The sequence below is a fragment of the Anser brachyrhynchus genome (genome assembly GCF_964034855.1).
Source record: "Anser brachyrhynchus genome assembly, chromosome: 1".
NCBI classification, from domain to species: Eukaryota; Metazoa; Chordata; class Aves; order Anseriformes; family Anatidae; genus Anser; species Anser brachyrhynchus.
The window spans coordinates 84397733-84416918 of NC_137694.1; positions in this window are offsets into that span (position 1 = coordinate 84397733).

The window sequence follows — 19186 nt, forward strand, 5'->3', positions numbered from 1 at the left end:
AAAAAAAAATCTTTTCCAGATGATTTTCAAATGGTTATGAATACTATAATTAATAATTCTGTATTGTTATCCATTTCATTTTATATATTTTTATTTATTAATAATTCATTTATGAACAGACATAGAATTATCAGGCATTTTAGTATTAATATTTACTGGCTTGTTCTGACATATGCCATAGCTTGAGGACTTGGATGTGGAATGATTTGAATTCTGTTATTAATCCTCACTGACCTGGGAAGGCTGATCACCAATAGAAGAGCTATAGGAGGTTGGCATAGAAAAGTGGTGCTGCTCTTCTCCTTCACCCTTATAGGAAATCCATGAGGCTCAGCAGTAAGAAAGCCTGGGAGATGGGAATGAAGAAGCTGAGAGTGAAGATAATGATCTCACGGTAATGGAACTTAGAAATAGCGATGCTGAATCTTGAGTTGAAGGTAATGTCTATATTTGTTGTAATTTAATGATAAAGGAACAGGTTTTTATGGGCTACTACAAGCCACTGCAAAGTGAGCATCGAACTTGCTTTCCAGTGCAGAGGGTGGCTTCTGTTTTCTTTGGTCACAGCTCAAATCAGGCAGCACATCTGAGACATGGGCTTAGGCCTTTAAAAAGCTAGTCTAGAGGTAATTCTTAAAGCAATTTTTTAAGCAGTACTTTGAATGTCATACATGTATGTACCTCTATTTATATACATGTGTGTACATATATGCATATATGAAAATATATATTTGAAAGGATCTAGAACTCCATGTATTTTCCCTATGAAAGTTACTATATGTTTGCCTTCAAACATTCAATATTTTCCAAGCAAACTTTATGATAGTGATGATTATATAGATGTGAGGCTTAAAATAAGAAATTTCTCTATATTTATACGTTTAGTTATAAATCTATTTTTATTTATGTACTTACAAATGAATTTATAAGTAAAAAAAAGTCTTCTCTTCCTTTAATTTTTGTGTGCTAAATCAGATTTTCATCAACTCCGACATTGCAAACACAGAGTAAGTCCATTTAATTTTGTATTTCCATTTACATTATAAATACATAGTTCCAATAATCTTTCATGTAATATTTTATGTATTTAAATCTGTAGTTAATTAAATATATATTTAAAGTTGTGTTTGTTTTCCAATAAAAATTGAGGCAAAGCTAATATCAAAATAAAACGTTTGGCTTTCTATCACTATTTCTTAACTTTCTTGTTTTGCATAAAAATATTCTAAAAATAGGCTAATATTCCTATCATATTCACATCTCATTCCTTCCATTTAAAAAGTTCCTTACATTATCATTTGTAAAATTTTAAGCAAATTTACAGTGGTCTGCAGTCTCAGTCTTGGAGAAGGGCACATCTACAGGAAAACCAAAGGGAGTGCTATGTTGCCATTCTCTTTCAAGTACAGTGTTACTAGCTAGTATCTTATTAAAGCATACTCCAAAACATAATAAGAAAATTAACTACCTGATTCAAATATATCTATATAGAAAAAAAAAAAGTGAAAGTAACATTTTCAAGCAATTTACATATTTTTCTAGATTTTTTTTATACACAACATCACATTATTTTAATCTCTCTCCTCTCTCTCTCTCTCTCTCTCTCTTTTTTTTTTTTTTCCCTTTGATTTCCATATATAGAATTGTAGAACATGAAGCAAAAGTGTCTGTAAAGCTAAAGTAAAGCTGAAAACTGTTGTGGACCCCTCTTTGGATTGTACTGCCAACCCTTATCCAAGGCTCCAGTGACAGTTTCAAAAAGAAAGTAATTCTCAGGGTGATTTCTTGTCCTTTTTCTTTTTGTTTAGTTTCGTTTGTTTGTTTCAGAAAGTAGCTTTTCCTCTCCATAACCAGTGAAATTAATCACATTTTTATCATGATTTAGGTCTTCTAATTCCCTGCAGCTGACTCAATCTGCAATGTGTTGTGTTTGATATACTTAAGTCAGGGTTTGAATTCAAACTTTCATCCTTGTTTAAGAAGGCAGAAAATCCTGCTGGCATAAATCGACTCTGCCTTATTGCCTGAATAGAAATGTCACTTCTTTAAAACTTGGTAACATCAACATGCAAAGTACCACTGTGATGAGCTGTAACAGGACAAAATATTCCTGCATTTCCTAGTTTTCTTATCAATTTTATTGCTCTTCATCTCTTACTGAATTGTAAAATACTGCATCTGATTCAGGTTATTTATTCAGAAAGCTATGAGAATGGCCTTTCAAAGCAGGGTTTACTACATTTAATTTTATTATTTTACAGTAAATGTACAATGGCTTGAAAATAAACAGTAGGAGAGTCATGGAGAAATGCCACAGATATTTTACAACTCAAAACCATTATCCTTACACTTACGTTGAAATGCGAGTATAGAAGGCAAAGACCAGTTGCAATTCAGCCTATGAACATTTTTTGTGTTGACTAATCATTATGAAAAATAGATAGGCGTAATTTTAATACCGGTGTCTAGCTATCCTTCTCTCAGGGAAAAATGTAAAGGAAATGTAGATTTCCTTTAAAATGTGATGTATGGAATTCTGTTTTCTACTGTCTAATGAGGCTCTCTGAAGAGCATCATACTGGGGAATTTTAGATCTATGGATAAGGCACATTTAAGAATCTGAGTTAAGGCACCTTTAGGAATTTGGTTTGGGTAAAGGATAAAGAAGGCAAAATAGATTTTCATTCACACAGCATAAAGCATGAGCTTTGGCTGGAGATTTATTTCTTCAGGGTATGTAGTGGCCACAGCTCTACCAAAAATTATCACCTGCAGAAAATCACATTTTGTAAGTTCTCAAAGAAATAGAACATTTTTTGCCCTGCAGCTTTTTTGCTTTCATGAGGAAGAGACTGTTTCATGAAGCATAGATCATTTTTGTATGTGAAGACTTGCTAAGGGTAAAATATCCCCTACCACACACATCCCAGGGCTAAAGAGAATTAAAGATTCAGGCATCTACTGGATACGTGCTACAACATCTATCTTCTCAGTATTTGGCCTTAATGGTACTGAAGTTGAGGATAAAATGCCGAAATAGTGTAGCCCAGACAGATATATGGCAGGCACGTCCATGAGCATGTCTTAGGCACCACAGTCAGGTGGCACCTTTAGGAACACCTGCTCAGTTCTGGAAATGGAAATCTAGAGAGAATGAGAGGATAATGCTTAGTCAGAGACACTATTAATGGCCAGAGCTGTTATTTGCTCATATATGGCCTATCTCTGCCATCCCTACAAGCTGAGAAAGGCCATATATATAGATAGATAGATCATATAGATAGATATAGATTATATGTATACAAAATATATCTATAATAATATATAATATATCTATAATAATCTATATATCTATATCTATATAATCTATAATTATATCTATATCTGTCTATAGATACATATAGATATAGACAATATAGATTTTATATATATATATATAGAGAGAATATATATATATTCTAAGTGTACTCATCCTCTTACCCAGGCACCCGAGCCAAAATGGATCCTAATCCTCTGCATTTGATATCCACAGCTATAACCATGTAACACATTTCTCTTTAAAATGAAACAACAGCTAAAAATATATGGTGGGAGTGATTATAAGCATACATATTTTCTACATGTAAAGAAAGCCTTATCTAATTCTGTAGTGATTAGAGGATTTGCTCAAGAAGTGGAAAGTTTTATTTATCCTGGATCTTCCCTGATCTGCTTTTAGTTTCAAAGTTGTTCCAGTAAGCACAGGGTGCAGGAGGCTGGAGGAATGAGAGCATTCCCCGTCTCTTCCCCTCTGGTGCTAGGAAGATCTCTGTCAACTCAAACATGATTTTCAGCCAGTGATCAGTGTAATCGAGGGGATGGATTTTGGGATGCCAGTGACTAAAAAAACATGTGCTTTGCACTGACTAATGAGATTTCCCCCTTGCCCAGCCCTACCACATGACACATCCTTTTGTGTTACAGAAGTTGAATCACAAATTCAGGTGTTGCAAGTAGATTTCCTGAGAGAAAGTGTGATTCCTCCCAATAAATATTTTCTAGTGAATGATTATAGTGGATTCTAATGAGCAGCATAAGATTTAGATTTTACTTTTAATTTCAGTAACTAGTGTGATACAAATATGAATACTGTAGACAGTTTAAAACATATACATTTTGGGTCTTTCAAGGTAAGAATAAACATGACAGAATAATTTCAGCTTCCTAAATAGAAGTCTTCTTTAACTGATATAATTATGAAGAAATAGCAAAGCTAAAAGCTTCTGAACTTAAGTTGAAGAGTTAAGGATTTGTACATGCATGCACACACGTGTATATATATACATGTAAATAGAGAAAAATACAGACTTTTGCTCAGGTTGTCTTATATTTCTCATGTGAATATTGTGGCGTAATTTGCTGAGCTCAGAATTCTTACTTAACTGGGTCCATGCAGCAGCAGAAGCATTTAAAGAAACATTTCTAAATGTAATTCTTTAAGAACAGAGTTTCTTATGGTTAATGTTGTCTCACATGTAAAAGCATAAAGCTTGCAAGATGAACAGATGTTCCAAAAATGACTCAAGACTACAGGATAATAAAATACACACAAATGTCCCATCAGATTTGTTGGTTATCTACTGAAGAAGGAACCCTTGAAGTAGTATAAGAGTACAGAATTAACACACAAAAAATAAGGTAAACACAATATTTTGCTGACTTTTGGAACATTAATTTTATTTTAATTTATATACAATTTAATTTATATTTAAAATGTATATTAAAACCTCTTGAGAACTGAAGAGGTTGGAAGTCACATATAATCACAATAATTAACATTATATGAGACATATGGAATGAAGAAGCATAGAAGTAGCATAAAGGCATTGACCATGAATAGAGAGGCTGCACCAGCAGGAAAGTACTGGGTGACAGGATTCAAAACCTGTATGTAGAAGAAAGACATGAATGTTTCATAGGACAATTTCAAGAAGACGGAAGACAAGCAGGGAGGAAGAAAAGACTTGCAGACAGAGCTAAGAATTCAGGTGCTAGTACAAAACCTTCTGAGGTCATAAGGCATTGTTTTGCGCAGCATTTTGAGACCTTCATGATCCCTATCTCTGAAATGAAGACACTGGCAGCAAGGGGAGGTTGTTTCCCCTGATAGGATTGACATTATGGGAGATGCAGTGAATGAGCCATTCCCAGCATAAATAGAGCATTCTTACTCTTTCATACAGAAGACAGAAGAGATGTCAGTTCCAGCACCGTGTGCAATTCTTGCTGCCTGTGTTCAGAAAGATTAAGTGAAAGTGTAAAAGAATGATTGAGGAACTGGGAGCCTTGCTTATAGGGGCAATGGAAAGACCTAGCAAAATAAAAGCTGTGTTTAAATGTATAAAAGACAAGCATGGAGAAAGGGAAATTCTTCTCAGCTAAAGGATAATATTTGTCAAAGGACAAATTGAGATAACCTCAGCATATATAAATTTATGCTGGAAATTAAAAGCAGCTTTCAAACCCTCTGACCAGTGAGACAGGATAAAATAGGTGGTGTGAATTTAACTGTCTTCAATATGAATTTTATTGCAGGACTGCAGAAGAACTGTTTAATGTATTCGCCTAAAGCAGGAGAAGGTCCCTTTCAGCCTGTTTTCCATTTTCTTGATTCTGAACTTGCAGCAGAGTATTTCAGCTAAATACAGTGGAAATGAGTGTTTAACTCAGCTAAAGTTTAACTTCAGCAAAAGTGTCTGTATTTGCCTTCCAAAAAGTTGAAGTATATGCATTTATATCCAACTGTGCAGGCTTTAACACTAAACATATAAATAGATAATAAACTAAACATTTTATGGGGTACTAATAGACATATTTCCTCTGTAGAGATTACTAGCATGTTCTGTAAATTTTTTTTTTTTTTAATATGCCATGGGTACCTATTTAAACCTTTAAAAATTCAAAGTTTTTTTCAGAATAATATGCATTCTTTAAAATAATCTGTTATTCATTTGTAAAGTTGGAGTGAATTTTATTCCTACAGATTGTTACAAGTCAAGATCTTTTAAATAATTATATATAGACTAAATATTCTCTTCATTTCACCCTACTTACATGTTAATTGAATAACATGGATACTAATATAATCCTGTATTTTTCAGAGTTGCTAATTCTAACCAATATATTTGTGATTTCACTGGGATGTTGTTGATTACAGTTGTTACAAACTAATTTATGCATTGCAATGAATTTTATTCACAGGGAATTTTGATGACAACTATATTACTGATGTACTGTCTTTGATAAGATTTTTCATTCAACCTTCAATAATGAAACCATATTCTTTATATAACCAAATATATTTTCAATTATAAGCCTTTAAATAATAGGTGTGGGAGGAAAGGAATATTGGTTTTACATATTTGGTTATATAAGAGAAGGTCAAACCTTCATTATCACTCTATTTTTTGAAGAAATTGAGAGGGACTATATTACTAGTAAGGTAACTAACATTGCAAAGAGATTTATGTATTGTTAGCCTGATTTTTCTTCTGTCATTTTATTTTTGAACCTGAAGCTGTGGAAAATGACTGGTCACTTATGCTTAATATTTTAGCACCGTTTATTACACATATTTTTGTTTTCATAACAAGCCTATAACAGGATAAAAATGGAGTAATAGTCAATTCAGGCTTTTGAGTATTAAGTTTGGACTGCAAATGAATTCAGTTTTCTGAAAACTGAATTGTTGCAAACTCTGTTTTTGAAAGTCTTAAGAATATAGTGGAAACAGAAAATTAATTTTTCATACAGAAGCCTTAGTTCTCCAGACTTAGGGCTTCTCCAAGTGTTGTTTCTCTTTTGCAGTTTAAACATTTGTTTACTCTGCATTTTTGTTCTGTATTTACATGGCCTTTGTTGTTCAAACGCTGAAGTTAATAAGCACCTGACAGCTGTATAGCAGGTATTTCAACCTCCTTCCGTGCCCAACATACGTTGCTTAGTGCACATCCATCAAACTGGCACCTAAAGAAGCCTACGAAGGATGTTGTGTCTTAATGAAACTTTGACAACAGTGGAAGTGCCTTCAGAGATTTGTCCCTGAGTGTAACATGGGAGAAGTTAGCAGACTGGTTCCCTTTCTAATTTATCATTTGTCAGGCCTTCAGGTATATATACTTTAATCCTGAATTTTTCATTGTCTGGTATTCCAGACTTAATTTCCATACTGTTCTATGTCAAAACAACAATAAATCATTATAAGGAAGCAGAAATACCTTTTTGTAAGAATGATATAAGAAAATGGTCACTTTTGAAGAATTAAAGCATCTATGGTCATTTAATGTCATACATTTTTGAGCTTGCTAAGTGAGCTGGATTTAATAAAACTGTGTAAATTGCTGATTGCTAATTTAGTTCTTGATACTATTTTTTTAAATGTTTGTAAATTTACGCAACGTATAATTTCAGATTTTGTTCCTTAAAAATGTCTTCTTATGATGCCGTATTTCATCAAGACACACATTTAAAAGGTAAAAAACTTCTAAAACAGATTGAATAATTCTCCTTTATGGCTAAAAACCTGAGAGTCTCGCTAAACTAAAAAGTGAATTAACTGTAACATTCTCTTCTACCACCAAACACAGACAATTTATAAAAGAAAAACTAAAAAATCTTTTCAGAACCACATCATTTTCCAAGGTTTGAGAGTAGGGTATAAATTCTAATGAGAATAAAGTTTAATAACAATTAAAATACTATTTTTTTATTTACTGTTTATTTACTTATGTGAAAATTTTTCTGTATTGTTTGATCCTCACTAAGAACTGTCCATGTGAGACCTGAACTAAAGGGAAAAAAAAGAAAAAGTACACCATATCTCTTATTTACACATGTAAATAAAATGTAAATGTAAATAAAATAAACAATCAGGATTTCAGAAGTGCTGTTCTTGCTGTCAACTCCTATGAGAATCCTTTGAATATCTGAAAAGCCAGCCGGGTACCTAGTATCTGAATGAGGCTTTAGATTATTTTGTTGTTGTTGTTGTTTAATTTGTTTTTGTTTTTTTTTTAAAATCTTTTGTGTTTTTTGTTTGTTTGTTTGTTTGTTTTTTAAGTGCTTAAATACCTGCAAATGAAATTAATGGAATTAAAGGACATGAACAATTCTTATGTAAAACTTAGATGATCATTTTCCAGAAATTAAAAAACATTACTAAATTTCATGATCTCTGCTTATCCTACCTTTTAATGTTAGTGAATATTGAAAAAATATTCACTCTGAGATACAATATTGCTTTGTTATTAACATTAAGAAAAAATAAATATATCTGTGGTTTATGCCTTCAAATTATGAGATATATAATTTTTTCGTTGTTAGTAAGCCTGTGCTAAAATTCCTTTCAAATCTTGACATTTCCTCCTCTGTTTTTCTTCTTACTACTTTATTTTCCATACATTTTCTCCTAGGGATTTTCTCCTTGTTATTCTCATCTCTACTTTTTTTTTTTTTTTTTTAATTCACTTTTATGCACTGCCTCTCATTTTTCTGTTTCCCATTCTGATCTGTTTTTTTTTTCTACTTTTTCTGTTGCTGTTTCTCTTCAGTCTTACAATTTCTTCAGTTTCTCATTTTCTAATTACTCTCTTTTTTCTTCAGCTCTTTTGCTGAAGCTAACAAATATCATTTGTTACATTTACGTATACTGCATTTTCCTATCTCTCCCATGTTTATACTCTGTTTAAGTCTTTACTCTTAGTAAAGGTTTTTTTTTGTTTCCCCTTTGTACTCTGCTTTCAAATCAGTCACTGTAAACACTGCAGATATCATGAGCAGCTATTTTAGAGGCAATCCCATCATAATTTTAGGAAGCAATTTCTTATGCATGGTTATGTGTGTCTTCATTCAAGATACAGATACGATTATATGGCTCTCTCTGTGTCACTGTTCCATTTCTATGGTAACACGACACATCTACCATTTGTGTGTGATGGGGAATCCAGGAAGCGGGCCCCTTTATCTGATCAAAGTACATATAATACATAGAATGATTTGAAGAAACTTAATAGCAATGACTACTCCATTTAGTCCATAAACTAAGTGGAATCAGAACAGCATCTATCTATCTACCTACCTACCTATTTGTCTACCTATCTAATCTATCTACTTATTAACAGTTTACTTTAATACAGTCAAAGAATAGAATAAACAAACTATATATGTTTTTTTTTCCCCCTATTTTAAATAATAAATTTGTTCTCAGCACTTCTGTTCTTGGATGACAGCACTTCTGTTCTGCACTTACCGATGAAATCTTTTCTAATGCCTGACTAACTGGTAATGGAAGACTTCCACGTGGAAGAGAGACTGTGATCTTATAAATAATGCCAGAACTATAATTAGACTCAGTGTTCCAGAGTTTGTCAGATTTTAAAACGTTTTAAATATTCAGCCATAAATACTGAGATATATGTTAGAACACCACACAGAGGAGAAGTAAAGAGTTGTTGGCTGTCTCCCCTCCTCTCCCCCCCCACCCCCAAAAAAAAACACCTCACAGATGACCTGGCTATATAATTACTAAAAGACAATCTCTGCTGGGAAGGCCTTGAGTAAGTAGAGATGTTACAATTTTGCCCAAGGTACACAGTAAAAATTAGGAAGCTTAGAAAACTAGTCTCCCTTGAAAAAAAAAAAAAAGAATAGAATAAGGGCAGATTTTCTGACATTTTTTTCTTGGTACATATATGATGATTAATATATTTTTACTAGGAAATTACTTGAGTGTCTATCACATAACTCTGTGTGCTCTTTCTGCTGGACAAAAATCCATTAGGCTAACAGATTTCATTTTGATTCTTACATTTTACAATTGCTTTATTTTTCTTTACATGTATTTTGAGGGCTAAATACCCATGACATAGAGGAATCTCAAGTTAGATACAAGATTTAGGGATTTAGGAAGAATGTAGGTATATGACTGCTATGTGCAGTGCTGAAGAGGCTTATGGGGGGAGTAGTTCTGACTCTCTCTCTCTCTCTCTCTCTCTCTCTCTCTCTCTCTCTCTTTGCCTCTACCTCCCCACCCCCACCCCCCCCACCCCCCCCCCCCCCCACACCCCCTGCCTCTTTAACGATAGCCTATGCAGTATCAAAAGACACTCTGATGATAAATGGCATAGAGCAGCCCAGGGGACCACTGTCTTCTAGGTCACACCAAACCACAATGCCTGTCTTTGGCTCAATTAGCCTTTCTCTCTCCACAGCTTAAAAAAGAGCTTTAATAGGAAAGGAGGAAACACTTCCATTCGAGATCACCCTCCTAATCTGGGTGCTGCCTATTGGAACTAGTGAGTTCTTTTTCAATTTCCCAGGAAACCCACCAACAAACCCCACAAAACCCTATAAAGAACATTACATTAACTTCTGTTTCTAGTGTTTGAATTGTTAGGTTTGGTTATTATGATATGTTGCAGTCTTTGATATCAAAGACACATACATCCTTGGTTATAATTTTTGGTGTGTGTATGTGAAGTGCTCAGATTCACTCAGAGGTGTCTTCCTGAGAAAAGTCAGCTTCAGAGGAGCTGCTACATTTCTGGATCTTGGTTGTCAGCAGTAGACACTGGATTGCTCAGGCTGAGTTGGTGCAGGGAATTTCAACATGTCCAGCAGTGCTCATTCATTTCCAGGTAGTTGTTATTCTTGCTAAGCTCTGACTTCAGGGTCTAAGTTGTTAACATGGTGCCTACAGTCAGCCTCATGCATTTTTTCATTGATATTTTTGATATTGCTGTTGGAGATCTGATTCTAGGACTCCCTTAGATTGGACAGGTCATTAACAAGCATGAGTAAACATAAAAAAAAAAAAAGTTCTTCACAGTTTCCTCCAGCAAAAACAATCATGATAAAAATCAAACATTTGTTTTAGTTTTGAATATATTATAAATAGATATCATAAAGATATAATGTCTCTGATTATTTTTTTTCCTTTCACATTCATCTTCATTAAGATCCTTAGAAATATTTTAACTGATGATTTAGGTTTAATCTCAGGTGTTTCAGGTCTCCAAGACTGAGTCATAAGAATCATATAGCCATCTTTCTCTGAGCTAGGTAAGGACCTAAGGAAACTTTTCTCAACTGCAGGTTCAAAGGCTAATAATTATCAGCTTTTCATCTGATAATCTTCCAAGATCTTAGACCTTGATGTAACTGTTCTGCATCGGAGATAAAATGACTGCAGCTTCTCACAATAAATAGCTTTCTTCAGGTTCAGAAGATGTATTTTTATCTGACTCTCTCCCTGTTTGGAGTAGGTGATAGTTGCTTCTGTACACGAAACCAATCAGACGTCTATCGGGGGAAAAAAAAGCCCTGTACTTAAAAAGCAGTCATTAGTTAAACAGGCATCCATTTTGTAGCTGTCATTGTCTCCAATATTTACTTGTATACCAAAGCAGAGAAGGAGAGGAAATAAAAGAATATTTTGTAGGTAAACTAGACAGGAAACTGTAGAAGAAATAATCTATTTTATCTTTTTCTTTTCATTTTAGTTGTTATTGCTAATACCATACTTACTAGTATCATTCTTTAAATTGTAAGGGCTTTTAAAATTAAGACAGTCCTAGGAAAACTTTCCTTCTACCCTACAGAGTAGTACTGATATTAAAAATTGAGAGAGGGAGTAGTGCTTTCATGTAGGGTAGTAGAATGAGTAGAATCTCCCCATATGATCTTACCCCCCCCCCCATTTAAAATATATATATATAATAATAACTTTATGAGAAACTCAATGGTATTTGAACCATATTATTTTTACAGAAGCTGGTAACCTGTCTCTTATCTTTCTCTTTCTCTTCTCTATTGTCCCACATTCCTTTATTATTGTTAACATTATTATTGTTTTATTGTTAAGATTTTTTTTTCAGTTTCCTCTCTCTTATGCTTTCTTTATATTTTATCTCTGCCTATTTTAGCCTCTCCAATCTATAAGTTTTTGGCAAGCCAATCTTCCTGATGAGACAGAAAAAGAAAAAAAAAACCTTTTTTTTTTTTAAATAAGTGAAATATTTTGGAAAATGATGGATAAATTAAAGAATGGGGTGTACCTGACCATCATGTATTACACATATAGAAGGTCAGTATTTCAAATCAAGGAAATGACTGTGATGTATCTTTCCAGATGTCCTACTCACAGTGCAGTTCTTTTAAAATTAACTGGCTCCTAAATCAAACCCAAATGAAGGAATATCTTTCACAGGTGCTCAAGCTAAGCTACAGGCAATAGATATTGAATAGTGTCAGACTAGAGTCTCTTAAGAAACATGGGTCAAACAATTCAGTAGAGTGTACCAGAGTACTCAGGAGAGTACATTCAATATCCACAGAGATATCAAATAAAGCAACAGTAATGAAAATGGAGATATGTATGGGACTTTTGAAGACAGAATTAATGAATAACTGAGATTTACCAGCTTCTATTGTATTGCATTCAGGGTAGGATAGAGGAGCTACTGAGACTGTATTGATTTGTGAAAAAGGTTTACTACTGCAATTAATGTGTTTGTGGCCATATCTAAATTCCCTGTGCATTAGTTGTACTGGCATTGTGCAGACGGCAGAATAATTATGTCGTGCAGTGGAGCATATTTCAGCTCAAGCAACAGTGCACTCAGTTGCCTGCAACAGAGCTGTATTTCCACTTAAGGTGAACCAAAAGAAAAGAAATGAGTAGTTTCATCAAATACTTGTGCAGTCCCTACAACTGCCCTGTGCTGTTTGGATCAGATCATCCTGTCTGTCATTAGGTATGAGTCTATTCAAAGTGGCCGACTTCAGCTGGAACAGCTATGATGGCAAAATAAGCTTGGTTTAAACTCTGTGGTAAGTGTGTTAAGTGGATTTCTTTGAACGTGAATGCATTGATCTAAACAGAAAATTATTGTTCTACACGTACCTACTAGTCAAGGGTAAGGAGTTAATCTTAACCTATGTTATGAACTTAATCAAAGCAAGCATCTGTGAGATGCTTGCCACACAACTGAAATTTCAGCAATTACAGATGCCTTATGTGATCCATCAGACCTTCAGAGAAGGCTTCCATCATTCTTTTTTTGCTGCTTGTCCATTGGTGTGATAAACTGGTATTTTTCTAAGTTGTTCCATTTCCTTGGCTATATGTTTTGATATGACCCAACAAACTGGGCCTAACCTCTTGCTGAGATAAAGTCAGTGAAGTCACTGGAATTTCAAGTTACTTGCTAACCTGGTGTTTTGACTTGTAGCTTTTTAGCTTTTATGATTTAACAAGAAATAGAACATCAGAGAGAAAAAGATGAGGGCTCAACAATTTGAAGTTAGATGATAGCAGCCATATTCTTAACACAGTTTTAATATAAGCATAATGTCATTGAAAACACAAATTTCAACATATCAATGGCATAATATAGGTAGAATTTTTGCCCTCTAGAAATCAAGATGGACTTTGCCATGACATCTGAGGGGGCAGGGTTTCATAAAGTGTGCATAAAAGTAAAATAATATTTTCTAAGTGTTTATCTTTGACATCAGCCTCAGAAAGTAAGGACACCACATCTTTATTTTCCCATTTTCTATTGTGGACTTAATTATATTATGCTTTACCTCCAAGTATCAGTTATAACATCCTTCACAAGATCAAACACAAAGAAATCCCTTCTGAAAGTAAAATTTGCAGAACAAGTTATTTGCCAATCAAATCAATTGTTGTCTGCCTAGCAAATATTTTCTCGGATTCCTTCTGTATAGTATTCTGTATCACTGAATGCAAAGAAATGATTAATCAATGAATCACACAGTAAGTAAATTAGATGGTGTTATTCTGGCTCTTACATCACAGAAAATGTTGAACACAAAGCGTGGGATCCCTACTCCAAAAGGGATACAAAATTACACAGGCTCATCTCAATTTAGCCCCAGGCACCCACAGTCCCTACTGGCAGCTGAGTATTTAATTCTTTGGCACATTTCTATTATTAATTTGTCTAACAGAAACAATCACCATAAAATTATTCGGCATGCTCTCATAATCACATTATTAAAATCTCTAAAATCAATCAGATCTACACTGATTTCTGCTAGGTGAGAATTTTGCCCTGCCAGTAGACAAAATAAAGGAAATACGTTTCTTTTGGGGCATGCATATGTTGACTAATTCTTGGAGGTACACATATGAATAAAAAAGATTGTAACTGTCTATAGTCTTGCATAAGGAACATTGCTATGAGCTTTGTATGAGCATGCTGTAGAAAGGCATATTCTGTTACATGAGGCTAAAATACTTGTTGCTGAAATCTGCCATAAAATGAAAATGGATTTTTTTTTACTGATAAGAAAACATGGATTAAGATCTCTGGGGATATATAGCAGAATCTACAATAGCAGTCCCCCCTTAAGCCAGATAAGAAAGCCTATTAGACAGATGGTATCACACATGAAAAAAGTGATCAAGCTGTGAGAAAGAGAGACGGATCTACTTAGTGTGATAATTAGAAAAGAAAACCCCAAATGAAGTGCAGAATAGTAAAATATAACATCACAGCTGGAAAAAAAAAAGGTGGAGATTGTATTTTGGACCTAGGAATAGGTTAGATTAAAACATAAAGAAGGGAGGCCTATGAAATTTGTTACAAGAATCTGGGGAGATTTTGCATTACAAGTTATGGGATAGCAGTTCACTATCTCATTGAAAACAGAACTGATCTGATTCTTGTCTGGTGCCAGTAACAGTTTTGGAATTTGAACCACAGAATCCTACTCACTTTTTTTTTTTTTCTAATTTCTGCTATGTCCAATAAATCAAATTCTGTATTTGCTTACTGTGTGAGTATGTGTAAACAAGGTGAAAACAACTATTTACTGCAATAAGCTTTAACTGAGTTCATAACTATTGTGTAGAGTGAAAGTAGGTTTTTACTAAATTAAAATACTACTTTAAAGTACTACTTTAAGTCTCCAAGTCTCTAGACTGTTTACTTTATTTATTATTATTTTTTTTTAATGTCAGTTTGTTAAGCTGACCTTTAGCTTCACTAAGATTGATTTAAGATTAATCTTTTTTCACAGTTGCACTTCCAGACAACCCTAGCTTCAGCATTTAAAACAATTAAGTGACACTGCTGCTTCAACTTCACAATATACTGCTCATGAAATGCATGTAGTTCAGGAGTGAACATTCATAGTCATTAAGAAAACTCCATATGTAAACTGCCACCTAGCTCCAAGCAAACCCTATGGAGATATTTCCATTTGTTGGGAAGGGAAGAAGCAGAATATTTTAATGTTTTTCCATTATGTTTTGTTTAGGATGGAGATATTTTTGTGCCAGTGCAGGGGCAGAGAGAAACACGACTGGTTTCTAAGGTTACTGGAGGAAAACTCATAGTGGTCAATGATGATTCCTTCCCACGGGAACTCCTTTCAGTTGCCATATTTTTTTTCCATAGCAGAGGAGATTTCTTTTCATTCATAAAAGACAGCCTCAGTCTCTTTGTAAGGTGTGGTTTGACTTTATTTACTATTTTTGTTGAAAAAGATAGAAGTCGATAGAAGACTGAAGGCTAATTATGTATTGCATAAATGTACAATTTCTATCAGTTTTGCATTCTTTCTTGGTTTAATTTCCTCTTCCATTCTATGGATATTAGCAGAAGAGGTAAACAGTTTCTTTATACTTACCTTGGTATCATATACTGTCTAATATATTCATCAATGACCTGAATGAAAGGACAGAGTGCAACCTCAGCAAGTTTACTGATGACACAGAACTGGGAGGAGTGGATGATACCCCAGAGGGCTGTGCTGCCATTCAGAGAGTCCTAGGCAGGCTGTAGAGTTGATCAGAGAGGAGCTTCATGAAGTTCAACAAAAGCAAGTACACCTAAGGAGGAATAAACGCATGCACCACTACAGGTTAGTTGGTTGACCTGCTGGAAAGTAGCTCTGCAGAGAAGGACCTGGGAGTCCTGGTGGACAACAAGTTAATTATGAGCCAGTATTGTTCCCTTATGTCAAATAAGGCCAATGGTGTCCTGGGGTGCAATAGGAATAGTGTTGCCAGCAGGTCGAGGGAGGTGATTCTCCCCCTCTACTCAGCCCTGGTGAGACCACATGTGAGGGATTGTGTCCTCAGTAAAAGACAGACATGGAGTTCCTGGACAGTCCAGTGGAAGACTACAAAGATGAGTAGGGAAATGGAGCATCTCTCTTATGAGCATCTCTCTTATGAGGAAAGGTTGAGAGAGCTGTGCTTGTTTAGCCTGGAGAAGAAAATGCTGGGAGGGGATCTTACCAAAGTATATAAATATCTTACAGGAGGGTGTCAAGACGATGGTGCCAGACTCTTTTTGGTGGTTCCCAGCAATAGTATGAGAGGCAATGGACACAAACAGAAACACAGAAAGTTCCATCTGAATATGAGGAAAAACTTCTTTACTGGGAGGGTGACAGAGCATTGGCACAGATTGCTCAGAGAGGTTGTGGATTCTACTTCTCTTGAGATATTCAAAGCCCACCTGAACACAATCCTGTGCAATGTGCTTTAGGCGACTCTGCCTGAGCAGATGGGTTGGACATGATGATCTCCAGAGGTCCCTTCCAATCTTAACTGTTCTGTGATTCTGTGCTTTTTACTTTTGCCATCAAGAACAAAGTGGAGATTCTCAGAAAGTCTGCTTGGTGAGGAATAATGTTAGTAGTGATCAAATTCACACCCATAGTAAATACATTCAGTCATCCAAATCTTGAAAATTCAGACTTGCTAATTTATACAGTCCACAGATTCAGAGCTGGAATTGTGCCCTGAACAACTGGTGTACCTTCCTTCTACCGTGGACCATAGCAGAAGTTATCATCAGGCTGAAGGGAAGCAAAGATTTAAATCCATGTTTTTTTAGCCCTTAGAAAATAAATAAATAAATAAATAAATAAATAAAAATGGTACTTTGAGGCAAGTCTATAAGTCCTGCTTACAATAATTACTGTAATGTTTATTGGGTCACACTCAAATTGATATGCTCAGTTGCCTAGTGATTAGAGCAATTACATGGAAAGCCTGAAGTAAAGAAATTATTTTTCACATTTTTGATTTCTCACTATTTATTTTATATTTACATCCAACAGTCATTAAATAATGACACCCCAGTTCTGTTGCTGGTTAATGCTGTTTCTCCTACTACCTGTAGAGTAGGCAAATCTTTCTTAATGCTGTCAATGCAGAGTTTATGAACAAATGTACATGGCACTCACAGAAGGTAGCAATTTAAAATACAGTCATCTAAAAATATGGTGAAATATCAAGGGCTATTGGACTGGACTAAAGCCATGTTAAAGGATAACATTATAATATTCAGATAAACTAGATAATTTTTGAGGTACTGGAAATTATAAAATAACCTTAAACAACATTGTTTGCTTTTTTTTTTTTTTTCTTTTGGGGGTGGGGGATGGAGGAGGGAGTCACATTTTACAAGAATAACAACAACAACTTAAAAATTAGGTAAGACATCCCTTTACACTATTGCCTTGTAACATTCAAATGTTCTGTTTATTCTGGCACACAAGTGAATGGGCAAACTCATCCTTGGATTATTCTTTTTTATCATTCTAGAAAACTATCCAAAAATTCCAGTCCATTTTTGCAGCAAAGTCTGAATTTGACTTGTTGCTGTTGTTGTTGTTGTTAATTTAATGTAATGGGGGTACAAAATCAACATAGAAACAAGCATTTTGTAGCATTTCTTTCTATTAGATCAGTTATAAGTTTACTTCATGCTATCTATGGCTGTCCAGGTACCCACACTTCTATGGGGATGGCTGAGCAAGGACCTGCTGGTCAAACTGAGATGCAAGAAGGAAATTCACATGCAGAGGAAGCAGGAACACGTACCATGGGAAGAGTACAGGGATGCTGTTTGGATATGCAGGATGGGATCAGGAAAGCTAAGGCACTGTTGGAACTGAGCTTGGCAAGGTATACAAAGAGTAATGAGGTTTTATATATGTACATTGTCCAGAGAAGAAAGGCCAAGGAGAGTGTACCCCCTCTGATGGATGAGAAGAAAGAACTGGTAATGACAGACGTAGAGACGGCTGAGGTACTCAACAACTTTGCCTTGGTCTTCACTGGCACTCAGGTTTCCCACATCTCTCGAGTCCCAGAACTTCTAGGCGAGGGCTGAGGCAGCAAAGTCTCTCCCACTCTAAACAAAGAGCAGGTTTGAGACCACACAACAAAATTGAACAAGTGCAAGTCTATGGGACCTGATGACATGCATCCCAGGGTCCTGAGGGTACTGGCTGGTGGAGTTGCCAAGCCTCTCTCCGTCACATTTGAAAAGTCCTGGCACTCAGGTGAAGTCCCTGGTAGCTGGAAAAAGGGAAAACACTCCCATTTTTAAAAAGGGTAGAAAGGAGGACCTGGGGAACTACAGACCAGTGAGCCTTACCTGTATGCTTGGAAAGATCATGGAACAGATTGTTCTGGAAGAAATGTTAAGGCACACGCTGGACATGGCATTGATCAGAAACAGCCGGCATGGTTTTACCAAAGGCAAACTGTGCCTGAACAATCTCATTGCTTTCTATAATGGTATGGCTGTATCAGTTGACTAGGTGTTGTGGTTTAACCCGGCTGTCAGCTAAACACCACACAGCCGTTCGCTCACCCTCCCCCCTCCCTCTCTGGGATGGGGGAGAGAAACGGGAAAGTGAAGCCGGTGAGTTGAGATAAAGACAGTTTATTAAGACAGGAATATAATAATATAAGGAATATAAGGAATATAATAATAACAATAATAATAATAATAGTGATAATGATAATAGTATTAATAATAATAATGTGTAAGAAAACAAGTGATGCACAATGCAATTGCTCACCACCCGCTGACCGATGCCCAGCCTATCCCCGAGCAGCCGGCCCCCCACCCCGGCCAGCCACCCCTATATATTGTTTAGCATGACGTCAGGTGGTATGGAATACCCCTTTGGCCAGTTTGGGTCAGCTGTCCTGGGTCTGTCCCCTCCCAGCTCCTGCTGCACCCCCAGCCTGCTCGCTGGCAGGACAGAGCGAGAAGCCGAAAAGTCCTTGGCCTGGTGTAAACACTGCTCTGCAACAATTAAAACATCAGCATGTTATCAGCGCTCTTCTCATCCTAATCCAAAACAT